Source organism: Sturnus vulgaris, chromosome 1, assembly GCF_052056855.1.
Source record: "Sturnus vulgaris isolate bStuVul1 chromosome 1, bStuVul1.hap1, whole genome shotgun sequence".
NCBI classification, from domain to species: domain Eukaryota; kingdom Metazoa; phylum Chordata; class Aves; order Passeriformes; family Sturnidae; genus Sturnus; species Sturnus vulgaris.
Window position 1 is genome coordinate 129,111,922 of NC_142243.1, and position 19,656 is coordinate 129,131,577.

A 19,656-nucleotide genomic window follows, 5' to 3' on the forward strand; every position below is an offset into this window, starting at 1 on the left:
TGTAAGATTAGAGAGAGAACAACAGATATATTTTACTACATCTGTAGGTCTTCAAAGTTCCTTTTTAATTACATTTCACATCCATTATTTACAATAGTCAGATATAGATAGAAATAAAGCACAAAAGACTGAGCATAAGGAAAAAAATGGGGAAAATGCACATAATGTAAGTAAAAGGCTTCTTTTCTTTTTTAACTACCAAGTATTGTCAAGTATAAACAATGAACAGGTTGCCAGGTCCTAATGACCCTGAGAAGCCTCACCTGGACCTGCATTCTGGGTTCAGTTTCATTTCCACAGGTTTTGCTTGAGCCATATTGAAAATAGACCTCTGTCCAGCTTGTTCCCTCACATTCTTGCCTTGTTGATTGGATTTTCTGCATTGACATCAGGTCTGTTTTTGTCACCTTACTTATGATCATTGGGTTGTTGGCAGGATTTGCTCTCGTCACCAGCCCTGCTGTGCTAAACTTCCTTGAGCACACTGTGCCTTGCAGGAGGGGGCACTGCCCTTCCCTGTGCTGCTGTGACTCAGCTCCCTGTTCCTGATACACAGGGAAGATGTTGCTCCCTGACAGTAAACTGTTGTACCTTTCCTGGGAAGCTGCAAGAATTAGCAAGGTTTGATTTTAACCATTATTGGCATTCTTTAAAAACTTCTCTACCTCTGATTATCCTATGTGGTGTGATTGCAAGGTCTTTGAAGTGTTGATCTTTGCTATTGTATTTTCTTTTGAAAACTGGCAAGATTGGTATTAGGACGTTAGTATGAATTACAGAGAGGTGGTGGAGAAGAGAGAGGGTTGGGAAGAAAAACTTGAGGAGGAATGGATTAGTTAGTAGGTCGTTAAGTGCCTATAAAAATTAAATAGGTGGGAACAAAGAAGATGGGGTGGAATTATTTGAAATTACTAAAGGTGATAAAAGCAAGAATATTAACCTGAAACTCAAACAGGAAATAATAATTTACATATTAATACAAAAAGTTGTGATAGGGAGGTCAATTAGAAAAAGGAATAATTTGCTGAAGAATATGGTTCTGCTAATATTGCCTAAGGTGTCAGTGAGACTCATAACACTTTCCTGCATTAACAAAGGCAATCTTTTTACAGAAGAGTGAAATTAAGATAGAGCTGATTTGCAAATTATTCTTCTGTTGTAGTATAACCATGTATATTTTTGTCCAGAAAAGGAAAGCTTCTTTGTTTTTTGTGGGTTTTTTTAAATGGATTTATTTTAAATTCTATTTCCTGATTAATATTATTCTGTGACACTCTTTACAGCACCTATATTTTGTGCTTGATGGTCCCTCTTGGATATTTATTCTATATATTTTATGATAGGAATTGTGGATGATGTTCCTGCATGTTTTTCACTTAAGAAAATTTGAAATATATCCAGTTCAAGTCAGTACACAGAAATCTGATTTTCTTTTCTTTCTTCTATCTTTTTGGAAATTAAATATGAACCTCCAACACTTTTATAAATATATAATCATTTACTTATTAGATCACAAATAAATACACTTGAATACACTAAGTTTTACCTTCTTAACAATGCCATGATGGTTTGTTTTGTGAATCTGCTGAACAGATCAAGTAGTAAAATTTCTAATGATGTTTTGTGAATATACTGCTTCATATTGAAATGTTCTCTCTGTTTTGAAAGTGCAACTGTGTGCCAATTTTACAAAGGTTAACTTGGAAATGAAATGATGTGTTAATTATGAGCTTGCATCTGAATTATGGTGCTCTTTTTTATTCACTAAATGTATATTTTCCTAAAATATTTCTTAATAATTAAGGTGCTTGATTCTTTCAAGAAATCATTACGGCAGTCTTTCTGTGGAAGAGACCAGACAATAGTATAACATGGTAAGCAATGCTTTCACTTAGAAAAGTAGAATGCATAGAGAAGTTTTTTCAAACACAAGAAGGTAGGTGTGAATTAACCCATCACATGGTCCCTGGTGAGTAGGTTATAATGAAGCCATAAAATGAAGTAAAGATGAATCCTAGAATTTCTGTTAATAGCTTGTTTGAAAGGAAAAAATATCAGAAAGTACTAAAGGGTCAAAGTTTCATTACAGCACTTGTTATCACCAGAAACACTGCATCTGGGTGTGTAATGCTTCATGAAGTCACATAAACCTGCTTATTTGGAATTTATATGTTATGGTGCATGGGAAAGTGCTGCTAAAATACTCCAGGAATAGATCCTATACACTTAATACATTCAGTCCATAGGAAAACCTTAGTAGAAAAAATTCAGTGGAATTTACCAGTTGCATCTGATGAAATGCTCCTAATGCCATGAAAAACTCAAATAAAACTGACTTTGCTTATCTACATTTTCTTAACTAAATTAAAGTTACCTTGCATGTAGGTATTTAATAGCTTCGGTGATTCATAGATATATAATAATATGGTCATGATAGTTCAGATGGAATCTGAACCTTAATAGGAACAAAGGATAAAAAAATAAAACAGTGCTTTTAGGCAAAAGACGTGTTCAACAAGCAAAACATACTACTGCTAATAATAAAATATATTAATTTTTTTTAAGAGACACAAGTTATACAACCTGGTCTTTTTCAGGGAGCTGGAACTCTCTTCCCAAGACAGAAGTTATGGCACCAATCCTGCCAGAATTAAAGTGCTGACAACACTCTCAAGCACATGATGTAATTCTTAAGACTGTCTTGTGCAGGTCCAGGAGTTGGCCTTTGATGTTCCTTGTAGGCCCGTTCCAATTCAGGATATTCTGTGATGTATATCAGACCAGAACATTACTTTTTTTTTTTTTTTTACTTATATTCCCTAAGAAGAGATGTGTCAGAAAGCAGCTATCAGAATATTAATAAAAGAATTGGGTCACATGACTTGTCTGCATGTGTATGAATGTATTAAAAATGTAACCTAATTCAAGAACTGTAAGATAATTACTATATCTACTTCATGGACTTTACTGGAGATCTTGGACAGAAAAATATATGGACTGGATGTTGTCCTGATTTTGACTGGGACAGAGCTTATTTTCTTCTCTGTAGCTGATACAGTGCTGTGCTTTATATTCAGTATAAGAATAAAGTTGATAACACACTGATGTTTTGGCTGTTGCTAAGTGGTGCTTACCCTAAGTCCATGACTTTCCAGGTTTTCATGCTGTGCCCGTGAGCAGGTGCACATGATGATGGGAGGGAGCACAATTAACTGGCTAAAGGGGTGTTCCAAGAATGTCATCCTTGGTATATAAACTGGGGGGAGGGCATCAGTCAGCAAGTGATTACCAGTTGTAATGTGCATTGCTTATTTCTCTTGGGTTTTATTTCCCACTCCTCTTTTAAATTTTTTTTTATTATTAATAATAATAATTTTGTTTCAACTATTCAGCTGCTGTTATCTTAACTCACTAATTCTATTTGTGTCCTTTCCTGATTCTCCTCCCCAGCTCATTGGTAGGGGAAGGGAGTGAGCAGCTGCATAGGAGTTAGCTAACAGCTGGGGTTAAACCATGGCAGATGTTTGCAAGTGGTGTCATAAAGAATCAGTTCTGGAAACATTTTGAAAATGTCAATGATGATCGAACTATGAAAGTACAATGAAGGGTATTTCTGACATTTTGAATTTTGACTAATCTATACATAGCAAGATGAGATAACCTATCTTTGAAGCTGCAGTAATAGGCATGAAGTAGATTGTAAAAGTGTAAAGTTCAAGGTTTATATATTTGAGATTGTTAATGAGAATTCAGAATGGAGCTGCAATCTAATCCCTTGTAAGTAAGGAAAAATATAATTGATCACAAAAGCAATACAGCCATGAATGAGGAGAATATGACCACAGAGTACAAAAGACAAATAAATGCCAGTAAATGGTGAAACACTGCTTTGGAAGAGAGTTGTTTTGCTTCTCTTTCTAAAGAAGTCAAATAACAATATTTTTGACTGAAACTTCTCTCGTTGCTGCACTGCAAGGCAGAGAAGGACTTCATCAAAATGACAAAATAAGACTAGAAAGGTAGTAGAAAATATAAAACACAAGATGTCTTGACTGGGAATACAAGAGCATAGTACTCATAAATTCAACTTCACATCCTGAGAAGGAAAACATTATTTGTTGTAAATTTAGTTTTGCAATGTGCTGAACAATGAACTTGATTACGAGAGTGATATGTATCCTAAAATGGGTCTACATAGGCCTATTAGCTAAGCTCTGAATTTACATAGTTTTGTGTCCTTCGACATAATTTTTATCTGTTACTTTGATAACTATATGAGAGAGTAAGATTAACTCAAAAGCATTGTTAAAATGTAAAAACTCATTTACCTTTAAAAATTATTTTTTACTAACCTCATTATTCTTGAGTGTGGTGAAATCAGATTTGTGTCATAAATATAGAATTCATGAAGAGAAAAGATCTATTAAAGAGCAAATCATCCGGATTCTGAAATACTATAAATTATCATTTGAGACAGATGTGTTTGAATATCTCATTTCAATTTGTTTAAACTGCACTGCCAGTATATGAATGATTAAACCCATCAGCAAATAAAATAATGAGGGAATTTTCTTCAGTAAGATCAAAATCACTAGGTATGAAATGAAGACTATTACTTCCTTAAATACAAATTTTATACCTCTCTAGTAGGTATGTATAAAATTTCTATTACAATAAAACTTATATTTCAATGTAGTGCAGTATGTGTCGAAATTTATACAAACTTAGATCATAAAATCCTTTCAAGTCATGTTATTTTTGGTAGTGTTCTGGTGTTCTGTGAGGCAGAAATAAGCAAGAATCAGTTTGTCATCACTATTAAATAAATCTCTTCCTGAATACAAAGAAGAAAAAGCTTTGTACTGTTTTATATAACAGCAAACAACTTTTGGAAGTCTGCCAATTTCCAAATTGATTATAATTGATAATTTTAAACTCTAAAAAGCAGGGTCTTGTTTAAGTTTACGTTTGTGTCAGTGCATAAAGCCAGAACGAGATTTCAGTTTTGCTAGGTTGCTTAGAAAATAGCAATATTTAAATGTTATTGTACTTCACCAGCAGTTTTTCAGTTCACGTAGATCCATATGGACCAAATCCTGACATCATTACTCCAGAAAAATATTCACTAAAGTCATAAAGTGGGAGAATTTTGTGGTAGATTGTGTCACAATGAGAGAACCTATGGGAAGTTATAGCAGACACTGGAAGGCAGAACAATTAACTCCTTGAACCCAAAGGATGGAGATGAGATTAAATTTTGATATTCAATGCCATGCCAGGTTATGAAGTAAGGTCATTAACTATTAATCCTCAGAAATTATTACTGACCTTAATACTAATATGTGTGGTGTCATTATTCTGTTAATGAGCATAACTGTACCAATCTCCTTGGCTACTTGATGTGTGCAAGGATAATAACATTGCAAAATAGGATATAAAGTAATTTATTAAAATTAAATAATGTCTTTGTAATTTTCATGATGAACCTATTTTAAAGTCTGCATTCAATTTTAAGAATAAATATAAAACTGAAAATGTTGAATATGCATTTCTAGTAGTGCTATTCTGCTAAACAAATGGACAATAACAACATTAACTAGATAAAAGTCAGATGCCATATATCACAGAAACCTTTGAAGAAGGGTTGCTCTTTCTACCCATTTAATCCTCTGAAATTCAGAAAATATAAGATTTGATGTGATTTTCCTAGAAAAAAAGTATATATAGGTAACTCACCTTTCCAAAGTCTGATATGATTATAAATATTTCATAAGTAAATATACTTCAAGGTATTTAATCAATATATTGCAAAGAAGAATGATTTCATGCAGACAGCTGTAGAAGACTTTCAATAGTGACAACTTTTCATTTATCATGTTTCCTCTTACAGACTTCTCTTCTGTCTGCAGGAGGTTGAAATTCAAAGTTTATTTAGTTGCTTTAAGGTCTCAGACTAAAACAGTAACATATTCTTAGGCTGTTTATATACAAATATGCAACAATTATGAAGAAGCAAAATTATTCCAGAGCTCTGCTGTAGCTATGACAACCACCTTCCACTGTACTTCATTTAGATAAATAAATCTGACAGCTAATAAGAATGAGTTTTAATATATTTTATTCATGATGGAATTTCTTGAATGTTATTTTCCTGGGAAAATATATTAAAAAATTGTATTACTTCTCCATTAAGAGAAAGGATTTCTCCCAGAAATACTGTGTTCTCTAACTTAATGTTCAATTTTAGCTCCTACATATGAAGTTTAAAATACATTGTGTCTTTATTCTTTATTTTACTCGGCTGGGGAAAATGGACTTTGGCAAGAACCTTAGTTCTAGTGAAACAATGTATTTCAAAGTAGCTCACCCACTTGTCTTTGATATCTCAGTCTCCTCTATCTTCTGATATAACTTTTACATGCATATTTTACATATAATCAGGGCCCAGGGAGGCACTAACCAGAGCAATTTATAAATTTGGAAATTTAAAAATATGCTGTGAAATCAGGTCCCTGTTAGTGCTGTTCAGTGCCAGTTTACGCCTATTTATTTCAACATTGCCATCATTCCACTTACACATCTCGACATACCTTTTCCTTTTGATGATACTGATTCTTCCCTGATGCCACAGAGAAATTAATCCCTGAAGGATACTTACCCAGCAGAAAAACCCTCTTACAAAAAAAAAAAAAAAAAAAAAAAAGATAGCATGTGCCAGTTTCAGACAAGACCAAAGTTTAGATTCTTAACCCTAACCTGGGTCAATGGAAATGATTCCTCATTAGTATTCTCAGAATAAGAACATAGTTCAATATTTTAATCTCCTGAAAGTCTCTGAAATTGCAATTTTTTTCACCCCATTGAAATCAGAAGGCAACCTTCCCATTGACTATAATATACATTAAAACTGTCATTTGGTACATTTTTACTAGTTTTTTAGAAATATTGGCTTATTATCTCAAAAGCTATGACACAGGTAGAAAAATAATGTTCATATAATACAGAAGTACAAAACAACCACTTATTCTCAGACAGAAAAATAATTAGATATTTTTAATAGGTCCTCAAAGATGCATTCAAGAGCAATGAATGCCTATTATTGTTTTAAGATGTATCATTTCAAAGTATACTAAAATTTTTAATAGAACTTTGAAAATCTTAATGAGAAAGTCAGAAAAAAAAATTCAAAAGTATTACTTCGAAGTTAAAAAAAGTTCTGAAACTCTCTGTGCCTCACACCAGTAACTCAATTAGGTTTTGAAATAGAATATATTATTTACAGTGCCTTAATTGTTCAGACTTTCGTATCAAGTGTCCATGTGTGCAAATTTTAAAACACAAAGTTTAGAAATAAAACCTCTCTTTTTTTTCCCTTCCATCTCCAAGAAAGGCAGTATTATCTCAATATACTTCATTAAAATAAAATATATGACTTTTTCAATCACGTTCAGTTGCTTTGAAGCAGGATTGAGTGTCATCCATTCTTCATCTGATGTTTTTTAAAAGTATGAAACAACGTAAAAGATTAAGAAATCATTCCAGTTTGTATTAAAACTTCAATGTCATGGCTGGCTCCTGGATACCCACCCAGCTGCTCCCTCAATCACTCATCTCAGATGGAGAAAATAAGATGAAAATGTTTAGAGATACAGGCAGTTTAATAAAGAAAAAGGCCGGATGTGCAATCATATGAGATTAAGCAAAACGATTTGTTTTCTACTTCCCATCAGCAGTCATGGTCCAGCAATCTCTCGGTCAGTAGGGCCCCAGTGTGCTTAGTGATCTCTTGCTAAGACAAAAGCCTCAATAACAAATGCCCCTCTGTCTCCTTTCTCTGAGCCTTTATCTCTGAGCACAACACTCCATGGTATGCAATATCTCTGGAGTCAGCTGTCCTGCTCTGAACCCTCCCAGCCTTTTGCCCACTCCCAGATTGTTGACTTTTGAGGTTATGGGAATGTTGGAGAGACAGTGCTGATGCTGTGGGAGCAGCACTCAGCAGTGGCCAAAACGCTGTTGGTGTTACCAACGCCATTCCAGCTACCAATACAAGGCACAGCACTTATGAGAGCTGGTATGGGGAAAGCTACCTTCATCCCAGCCAGACTCTGAGCAATTTCCACCCCTATTACAGTTTCTCTAAGGCTTTTTCACTGTAATCTTAGAAAGACATAACTGCAACGTTCTTACCAACTTGCTTTTTATGTTGTAAATTAAATAAATATTAAATAACCCAAGCTTTGTGAAAGCACCCTTCGTGGTAAATCATTTATTGTATGCCCGTGCTCGTTTTGGGTGAGATAGAGATGGTTTTATTCACAGTCGACATTATGGGGCTGTGTTTTGATTTTGTGCTGAAAAAAGTGTTGGTAATACAGGGACATCTTCACTACCACTGATCTTACACAGTGTCAAGGCTTATTAAATATATACTTTTTTAAAAAGATACAAATTTTAGGTAACAGGCAGCTGAAACATTCTTATATAATTTCCTGTTGATTTTGTTTGTGTTTTTTTTTTTCTGGAAAAGAGTATATATATGTGATAGTTGCATTTATGGTCTTTAGCATTCAGCTAGAATAAATCTAGTAAAAATTTTTTTCACATTCTTTAGACCACCAGAAAATCATTTTTAATATGGTGGTATATTTATCCTTTAAATTACCTGGACTTGTACTAGGAAAAAACATTTGTTCCAATCTCCTAATTGCTGAAATCATGTTTTGTGTGAAACTACAAAACACTGAAAAGAAAGCCCAAGTTTCCATAGCAATTGTTCTGTGCCACAAAAGGCTAAATTGGTCAGATTTTTTTTTAGGCAAATGGAATGTATTATACAGTCATTAACAGTTTTCTTCATTTAGGGAACTCTGAGAGAAACTTTTTCTTTTTCATAATGCATCTCTTCTTCCAAGAAATACTGATTTTTTTCATTTGAATATTTCAGTCCTCAGCAATTCAGAATTTTATCTCCATTTTCTTCTAGATACAGAGTTCTTATTTTGAAAATTATGTTCTTATTTAGATTTTTTTCTCTGAAATATAATATCTTCCCTGTACACATGCATATAAAACCAAGAATGCAGACATATAAATGTGTTTTCAAAATGTGTAAATATGATTTGAAAATAAACATGAACATTTCATTATAAGCATGTTTCACTAGGCTCCTAATTTTTAACACTGGGTTTGAATTTATTTGTTTAAATATAGATATTTTTAACTCCTCTAAAACCTGCTTGAATGATCCAGTTATACAACAGCTGAAATGACTAACATATTTGAGCAGAGTTCTCAATTGCAGAACTGCTGTAAAGAGAATTTTGTGAGAGCATTTTAAACTTTTGTTTTGAATCCTTTTTCTCCACATTGTAACTAATATTTCAAGTTTTTTCAGGAGGATGTGTTTAGAAAAAGATATAAAATACTGTTTGCAGTTATTTTCAATGAACATGATATTCAGAGCAGTGGACTGATGATGCTACTCTTTAATTTTTGGTTGCAATTAAAATAACAAAGGATGATATGCTATTCATTATTATTTGCAAACATCTCTAAATATGAGGTCTGCCTTACTCTTACATTGATATGGTTGTCTACCATTTGTCTAACTTCTAGATAGAACATACAACAAATATGTACCTATGAAATCTCTTGGAAATGTGTGCATAGTGCTGAGGTAAGACGGCTACTGCCATCCCTGAAACCCCTTTGCCAGGTCTGCCTAATCAACGGAAGCAATAATTAATGTCCATGCTATGTACTTATCAGATATCGAGCAGAGAGATATGCTTAATTTATTATTCTTTCACACCTAATTAAAGTCACAACTTAGTATATGCAACAGGACATTTCCTGCCAGAGGAGTCAATTTTAATACAGGAAGGGGAGTAGTCAGTGACATAATCTGAGATGTGATTTATCTGCAAATCCTGAACGCATTCTAAAGGAGACTGTCATAAATGCTCATTTACAATAATCTGTCTTTGTCACCAATCTCTCCATGCTCAAAAGAATTGGTTTTTGTGACCAAAATAAGTATGTTTCAAACTAATGCATGAAAGTACAATCTGATATCATACTACCTGGAAAGAGATTAATCTTTGTTGTGAATAGTAAACCTCAGTTATTAAGTCAGTAATTTGTAGAGATTTTTTTAAAGAAGTGCATACATACTATGGTGAGTTTTCAAGAAAAGTTTTCTGAGGAAATTCTCTGTCATCCAATTATGTCTTTGTGATATTTTCTTTAATTTTTTATGAGAATTTTGGTCAAATGCATCCCAATAACATTAATAATATGAAACTTAATTGCACACCAAATTCCCCAAAATACCTGACTAGGCAAAATTTCTAAGCAAATGCTGAAGATATTTAATGGAGATGACGTTATTTCTGGACCAAAGAATGGAGATGTCATTTTTATGAAAGGGTTTGCCATACCTCATAAATGTATTCCTTTTACAGAATCCACTAAAATACATTATATGTAGAAGGGAGCAGTAATGAATGTGAAATATATAATTACAATTTGAGCCTTATGGAATCGAAATAAGGCAGTATGCAAAAGCCATCTGGTACTGAGACTACATATACTTGCTATTACTGTCTTGAAAATGCTCACTGTAAAGAAAAAATTGCCAGTTTAACACCAGGGACACATCTGGATGGATGTAAGTCTAGTGAGAACTGATGCCATTGGACAGCTGGGGGATTATTCATAAAGAACAGCTTGTCAGAAGGCAATGGAAATAAATTAAAAGGAAAGGCCACTTTGTTCTGCTCTTTGTTGAAGACTGACTGAATTCAAGACGTGTATGAACTCAAAATCTGGCCTATAGACCCTGAAAGAGAGGGTTGTCAAAAAAGATGGGCTGTCCTCGGTATAATATCAAAATTATGAGAAAGCAGAGACCAGGACCTCAGCTTCTTTTTATCCCCCCGCAAAGTCCATCCCTGGATTTTCTCACAAGAAAGAACTGCTGGAGTTTCTGCTGAGGCATGAGGAAAAAGGTGGCATTACCAGAGGGGTCTCAAGGAATATCCAAATTTTATTGGTTCATATTTTCAAATTTATTAAGACATGGAAGATTTTCAAATGCCACAGTAAAATGTCTTCAAGACAGATTTTGAATATCTGAAGTTCAGAAGCATTCTCAGGAGCATGCTGATATTATCTTACGTCGGGAATTTTCATGAATATTCTTCTAAGATTTCTAGCCCACAGTCTAGCAATAATATTAACTGTTGCCTGGGAAATAGTACAGAAGAGATATGGGCAAATATGAATGCATGCAAGAAATAAAAAACAGTTTACAAATGGTGGTCAAAAGGCCAATGTAGAGACAAATAAATGTCTTTAGACCTGTGCAAAACTTGTCAGAATTTTTTTTTCTAAGGAGCAGCTGTTTCTTAGAAAATATGATGTATGAATTCCAAACAAAGGATCAGCTTTCAAAGCTTACTGAAGTCCCATTAGGATACGGATCATTCCAAGAACTAAGTAAGATTACTGTTAGGAGAAAGGCCAGCCCCTAAGGGACTATCTGTACAACACTGTGTTAACACAGTAAAGCCTCTGCAGTTGAGTCACTATTCACAGAACCAAGTATTTCTATAAGGTCTGTGAAATGAATATGAAGTTTAAGATCTGGCATATACATGCAGTTCAAGCAATTAATGCATTTTTTTATAACTCTAGTGATTGATTATTTGTGTTGTTCTATTGTGGCATGTTTGAAAATGAATGGAGGTCCAACATCTTTTCCTCAATAAAAATCTCTACAGATATATGTGAGCAATAGCTGAGCACATATTTACTTTCACAGTCAGTGCCTTGCTAGAGTATAACTTAAATTGTAAATTGCTCTAAGATATCTTCAATATGAAAGATGCTTTATAAATCCAAATTGCAATCTGCTTCTGCTAAAATGAACATAAATATTAAGTCTGTGTATGGTAATTCATGTACTATAAAATTATATTGATCTTGTTTATATTTGGGTTAACTTACTTCTGGCATCAATCTGAAAAGAAATGTCCCTGAAGTTGTTTCATAAAACTGCCATACAGTGTCAAAAATAACTAGCTCAGACCTTGGCTGGATGCTTCATCTTCTTTTCAACAAAAGTGATACAGGGAAGGAAATTCTGAGGACGTAGCAGAATGAGACCTGTTCTCTGAAACAGGATTCGTGATAGCATTGCAAACTAGCAAACACAGATTTGGAGTTTTCAGAGTAGAAGATGATTATAGCTTTCACATACTTTCTTAAATTCACTTGACATTAAAAGGAAGAATCAATTTGTACAGAAGCTTTTAGAACTTACTGATTTAAACACAGTTTATTAATGATTACAAGGAACTTGGTTGCCGCTGATGATAGTTTTAGGAAGTAATGTGCTTAGGAAAGACGTATTAGAGCTGGGGTCAACTCTGCATTGCTTATATATTTCATTCTGACTATTTAGGCAGTAGGAATTGCTTTTTGTATTTAACATGTTACCAAGTAACCTGATTTGATTTTAAAATTGCTTTTTCTAAACAGATTCAGGGGCAGGGGGAGTAACAAAGAATAGCTGTTGACAATTTTCATAAAATCAAACGAGTCATTTGGGGTTTTTTGCCTATTGCTAGCGTGTTTTAATGCTGGAAAAGGTTAATGTTTTTTGCTACATTACAATAATGTATCAATTACAAATACAACAGCTGTTGTAGTCTAATAGATCCTCACTGTTAAAGATCTTAAGCGAAACTTAATAAGTGTGGGACGCTCCTGCTTATTTTATATATATATATATATATATATACTTTTCAGAGGTTCCTAAAATCTTTCAGGACAATGCTAAATTTAAGTGTTGAAGACTAAGTGAAATGCAGCACTTACAAACACAAAAGAAAAGAAGAAAGGACAACATAGAAATATCTTGGCTTAGTCTCATAAAAAAATTTTGCCTCTAGTAATCCTGGAGACACATAAATATTGCCTTAATTAATTATATTCTGGTTGCACAATTGCCCTGCATTATCAACCACAATGTTTATATGCATGTTCACAGTCTAGCTTAATTCTGAAGAAACCAAATTGACTTTTAGGAGGAGGGGAGAGAGCTACGAAGACAATACCATCTAAGAGAATTTTCCTCCTCTGTTCAGCTCTTATGAACAGAATGAACTCAATTTATTGGTTTATTGGTTTAGGAATGGCACTCCCCACTTTAGTGTTCCCACTAAATTGAAAACCATGAACCTCTCCCCTCCTCTCCACCTCTGATGGAAGGCAAAAGACAGAGATTATGAGTTGAGATAAAAAAAAAAATACTCAGACCTACTCAATACTCAACCTTGGCATTCCCACTTTGCTCCAGGCTTCACTTCCTCATGGCTATGGTGAAAAATTTGACTCTATCATTGCTGAACCCAGGACGTTGTCTTAACCTGCCTTACCATCCATAGAACTCACACCTTTTAGGCCACAATGTCTTGCATAAACTTCTTCTGCCTTCCTGCCCTATACTGTAACCAGTGTCACAGGTTCAGCTTTCCCAACATCTAAGCTGGTGCCAGCGCCAGCAGAGAAACTGCTTAGGGGACCAAGGAAAACCAGTGTCAAAATATCTATGCTAAGAGCATAGATACATCAACAGCTTTCTTGCTTGTAAAATTTAAGAGCATAATGTCTAATCTGTAAATTCTAGAATAGAGATGTGCTGGATGTTCAAATTTAATGCCACGTCTTTGGAGAGCAGTGAGTACAAATGCCCATTTTTGAAGCCTTTTATTGCAGCTAGGGCATAAAATTTTGCATCAAATTATAGGGCACTCAACACATCTTACTGTCTCTCTTCTGTCAGTTTAGATGGACACTCTTAGAAGTCATAGCGGGTTAGCAGTGGCAATCAAGTCTTACATGGGAACCTGAGGATGTCATGATGGAACACAAATCATTCAGGAGAAATTACATCTCGGTGTTCATTCCTGCTAAAGGACAGTTTTGATTTGTTTGAAAACAGACCAAGGTCAAAGCAGAAGTCATCTCTCCTGAAGTACTTTTTTGGGGAACTCAAATATTAATTCAGACCCTTTTATCAAATCAGGAAAAATACAGTTAACATAACAATTAAGTACTGGTAAGAACACCTTTGTAAACCTTAGGGTTATGACAGCTTTGTGAAGAAAGAGATAGAAGAAAAGGAAGCATAAAAGTCTCTGCTTATGCAGTATTGAGCACATCGATGCTCTTAGGCTCTGTCAGAGAAGTGAAGGACCTGTGGTCATTTCAGCTCTCCTTTCCTGTAAATTTATTTTCCTATTCTTTTCATTGCTTAAAAGAGGGAGGAAAGGGAGACAACAGGCTGTAGAAGTGGAGAAGACTTACTTTCCTCTTTTATCTGAATATTTTTTCACATGCCACCACGGCAGAATGGACATTTGGACTGCTTGAGGAACGCATGGAGTGGGGATAGAAACAAAACAAAGTCAGCACATATTGCTCTACTACAGACTCAAGGATTAGAAAATTAACTACCATTGAAGGAAGTAGCTGATTGAGACATGCCAAACATCATTTCATGAGAGCATGTGACAAGACAGACAAGCATGAAAGCAGGAAAAGTTCTGAAAGTTATTTAGTTTGGTTTTCCATTCTTGTTTTGATTTTGATCATTTTACTTTGAGCGTTTTGGGCTTTCTGGGGGCTGGGTGTTAATTTTCTGGGTTTTTTGTTCATTTGTGGTTTTTTGTTAATTTTTTTTTGGTTTTATGTTTTGGTTTTGATTTTGTTTTTTTGTTGTTTTGTTTTGTTTTGTTTATTTTTTGTTTTGGTTTTTGGATTTGGTGTTGGTTTTTTTTGGTTTTTTTTTGGGTGGGGTTTTTTTGTTATTTTTTAAATTTGTTTTTATTTTGGTTTTCACAGAGATGTTAATATATATCAATATTTATACAGTTTGAAAGCACCGCACTGAGATTTCCTATGTCCTAATTAAACAGACTTAAGGCACAGACAAGTTTGGGTATGGAAACTAGTTTAGAGGAAGCCAGACTCTCCAAAGCTACTGCAAGATGACAATACTTCTGCCATCTTGAATATGAGAAGATAGACATAAACCTTCTACAAGATCTCACTGATAGATGCACCAAGTAAGAATTGCAATGAACCATTAATGATTTTTGGCAGTTTTTAGATGAATTTTAGTGATACATTAATGATAGTTTATCTACTGTTTCTACTTCAGCCTGGTCATGTTATTTCGATCTTGGCCATGTGTCCAAGCTAACAGCCAAGCATATCTAAACTAGTTTGGTAAGATATTGGGGAAGAATTAATTATTAAACAATGACAGTGGCATTGTAAGACACATTGCTTTTCTAGAATGTAGGTAAAACAATAGGTATATCCACTCCTCACTGCTGTCCTAAGCTGTCACAAGTTGGTGAAAAAATTGCAGTGAATTACATCAGAAAATACTATCAGTATGTAGCCTGATCACACAGTCATCTATGGCACAATAATATTAAGTCTATCGTTTGTGTTCTATTTCTAAAACATTAGTCTCTTGATGATGGCTATTTATAAAGTAACTTAGAATCTGGTGACTCATTTATCCCCATCCTCTCTAGTTTTTCTATATATAGTGGACATACCAATAAAAATATTCATGCCACTTTTATCATATTAGCTTATTGACTATTCATGTACACTTTTGGCTATCTCCTTTTTGAACTTGGCTCAAATAATTAGCTTTAATATGTTATGGTGCTATTATTATTAATTGTTGTTTAAAAGGTAGCCATTTCACTTAAGCAGTCCTCTTTATGGACTATAGTAACTGAAAACACCCAACTACAGATAAAAATTCCAGATTTTATTTCATTTGATTAAAATAAAACTCAGCAGGACACTGAACTTACAAAGAAAACAGGTCTACTGCTATAATACTAATTATGGTTGTAACAGGTTAATTTTATCTTCTCCTAATCAGATATTTGCTCAAGATTTGTCTCATTTGTCATGCACCAGGACAAAGACAGTGTTAATTCAATACTAGAAACCATTCAATACTAGAAACTATTGGGGGAATATTTTAATATTCCAAATATACTATTTGTCTTCCAAATATACTATTTGTCTTCTGATGTGTAACATACACTAAGTAATTATGAGTCCAAAAATTGCTGGTGATGGAAGCTGGCACACTTTCATGTCCTTTGATGGAGATGACTTGTTAAAGACACAAGTATCTTGTCCACAGTTAGCACTGAGCTGATGTAAACATATTTATATTTATATGGTAATACATTTAGGCACATTAAAAATTAAGAGCAGTTGGCTAGAAACATTACATCAATCATACCATGGTCAAATCCTCCTCTGATTTACACCCATCACTCTTATGCAGAGGATTCACTGTGTGCAATCATGGTGCTATTTCATCCTCTCCTAACAAGTGAATAAAATGATCAAGCTCGTAACTATTCTCCAGAATGATGAATTTGTAAACACTAAATGTTCTATCACTCTTATTACAGTTTTGTAGACTAGTCACAAGACTGGCCTCTAAAACCAGCATGAGTCTATTTTGATTTCTCTGTTTTCTTACTTGTCTTATTTCAAAGTATTTTGGTAAAAGTAAGATTTAGGATTTAAGGGAATCAGTGATAACTGTTAACAGCAAACAGCAGTGACCAGCTCTGTACACACTTCATCCTGAGCTTTAAGACATTGGCAATTTCTTTCCCTCCAATGGTGCAGGGGGACCAGGGAATGCTGGTTACAGTCAGTTCAATAAACATTGTCTCTACTGCTCCTTCCTCCTCAGGGGAAGGATTCCTCTCACTTTAGCCCTGCTCCAGTGTAATATCCCGCCCACAGGAGACAGTCCTTCATGAACTTCTCCAGTGTGAATCCTTCTCACGGGCTGCAGTTCACTGTGGACTCTTTCAGCATGGGTCCCCTATGGGGTCACAAGTTCTGTCAGCAGACTGGATCCAGTGTAGGCTTGTCTCTCCGTGGGCCCACAGTTCCTGCCAGGAACCTGTTCCAGGATGAACTTCCCATGGGATCACAGCCTCCTTTGGGCATCCACATGCTCTGGCTTGGGGATCTCCATGGGCTGCAGGTGGATCTCTGCTCCACTGTGGAGCTCTATGGGCTGCAGGGGCACAGCTGCCCCACCATGGTCAGCTCCAGTGCCTGGAGCAACTCCTGCCCCTCCTGCACTGGCCTCGGTGTCTGCAGAGCTTTTCTCTCACATACTCTCATCCTCTCTCCTGCCTACAGTTGCTCTTGTGCAGCAATTTTTTCTCCTACTTAAACACGTTATCCCAGAGCTGCTACCACTGTCACTGAGAGCTCAGCCTTGGCCAGTGGTGAGTCCATCCAGGAGCTGGCTGGCATCCTCTCTATTGCACGTAGGGGAAGCTTCTGGACCCTGTTTAGAGAAGCAATACCTGTAGCCTTCTCCCACTACCTGAGCCTTGCCTCCCAAACACAATGCATTAACTAATTGCCCTTTCATTCCAGTGAGGTTGAGGAGGGCTACTCTACAACTTTCAAACATTATCAGTGAAAAGAATGTAGGCTGTGGCATAAGAACATATAAAAGTAGCCCCAACATGATATCAAGAACAGGGAAGGAGAAATTCCCACCCAGAGCATGATTATCTGGCAGTGAAGGCCTCAGTGTGCTAGGGAAACCTGGGAATTGTCCCTCCCCCTACCATTCTGCTAACTAAAGACTGGAACTGTCAGCTATAGGGCTCTGGGAATAGGGAGGATCTAACAATACATCCAAGGCTTAGGAACTTGGAAGCCCTTTTGTAACATTTTAAACTATTTGATTAATGAATAATTGAGATCTTAATTGAGTAATTTAGATTATTCTACTGCTAAGATATTAACTGGAGTAAGAAATTTTAGGTCCATCTATTTGGTGTGTTTCCTTTTGCCCACTGTCATCCTCAAAGAGTTACTTTTCCAAAGGCTGAAAATCCTAGAGAAATTTAGTATAGGTTGAATAGGGAATAGTGTTGAAGAAACGTAAAAAGAGATTTCCTTACACACTTGTAGATTTGAGTTCTTCAAGTAATGCAGTGTGCAGAGAGAAATGTGGGTTAGATCATCTGATGGATACTTAGAAAGAAGTCTTTCTTTAGGAACAGTGTTTCCATACCACTGAGAACTGTTTTTTTTATTCTGCCAATGTGCAATGGCTTACACAAGCCTCAAAGAAGCCTCTCCATTCTTTGAATCCTATCCCTGTAGGTAGTCATGTAATATAGATATAGAAGGATGCTCAGGAATAATTTCACAAAACAGTCCCATAAATATATTGAAGACCCTTAGTACAGAAATCTGAAATGCTTCAGTGAACACAGAAGACAGCAGAAACACAAAGCAGTCTGAGCAGATGTCTGGTTTATTAAAATGGGCGCCCTATGTAATTGTGTTTGTTGAGCTGCCTGGGTGCTCAGATCTTATTCTACCATAAAGATTGTATTGATCTAAAAAAAAGTTATTTTGGCATTTTTAAAAACCTTAGTCTTGTTTATAGTGAAATCAGAATACATACTTCAAAGAAAGAGATATATTTTTCTTTTCAGTATAGATATGACAACATAATCCCCTGAGTGGCTTTAAGCCACTGCTTTGTCTGGGTTTTGCATGAGAGCAGCATAGGAAGAACAGTTACTTTCTGTCAAAATGCTGTGGGAAGCAAGTTCTTACCAGTGTTTGTCATGTCTATGTCTACTAAACTAAAATTTTCATGTCTCTTCTACAAAAAGTCAAGAAGTTATTGTGAATATAACTGAAATCTTGGCATTTCAAGTCACGAAAAGATATCTTTCCTGATCTAAGTATTAAAAAATAACTTCCATAAAGAAAAAGCCCCTACTAATAAAATTAAAATTATAATGCATAGTCTTCTTGCTTTCTAGTCTTTATTTTACTCTCACTCTTCCACAACTCCTTTTGAGGTGGATAGTTTCTGGCCAAGTTGTTTTTTAAGGCTCATTTTTAGTTTAAAATGATTGGGTACTGAAAAAAGTTATAAGCTTATGGAATTCTTTTAGGAAAATATATCGTTCAGAATCCATAGGCTGCTTTCTTCATTGTTCTGAAGTTCCATATTACATGTGAATTTACTATATATGGTGCTTTTTGATTATGTTATATACTTCTTCACTGTTCTCCCTCTTACCCCTAAAACTGATTCTGTCTTGGTTCTGGTTTTATTTGTTTTAACTGACAATTGGTGTGATGTGCATTGCCATGGGGTCTCCAGTGTCAAAATTCTGCCCTACTTCTTATCATCCCATGCATGCACTGCTCTCTGCTTCACAATGCACTCCACTGCTTCACTGCCATCACTTCACAAGACCCCTGCTGTTTCCCTGGTGTTGCATTGTACTGCATTGCTTTACACTGTATTACTGCACTAGAGACGTAAATCTGTCTTTCTGCCTCGAGAAACTGCTCATTACAGACATCCAGATCAAACGATACCAGTGCACGGCAAAATGAACACTAGAAAAACACAATAAACTTTGTCACACAGTCAAACACAAGCCTTACTCTTAGACAATCACAGAATCACAGATATGGGATATGACCCCAAGCCCTACTCCTCAAGGTTGCTCTCAGTCAATTCTCCACCCA

The 19,656-nt window shown here is 35.2% G+C and overlaps 1 long non-coding RNA gene across 1 annotated transcript in view; it reads left to right on the forward strand.

The window, feature by feature from the left end:
* Nucleotides 1–485: 485 nt before the first annotated feature.
* LOC148225520 (uncharacterized) overlaps nt 486–19,656 on the forward strand; it is a 33,384-nt gene continuing 14,213 nt past the window's right edge. The window contains exon 1 of the long non-coding RNA XR_015804610.1: nt 486–621. This is a non-coding gene — a long non-coding RNA (uncharacterized LOC148225520). The remainder of the gene's footprint in view (nt 622–19,656) is intronic.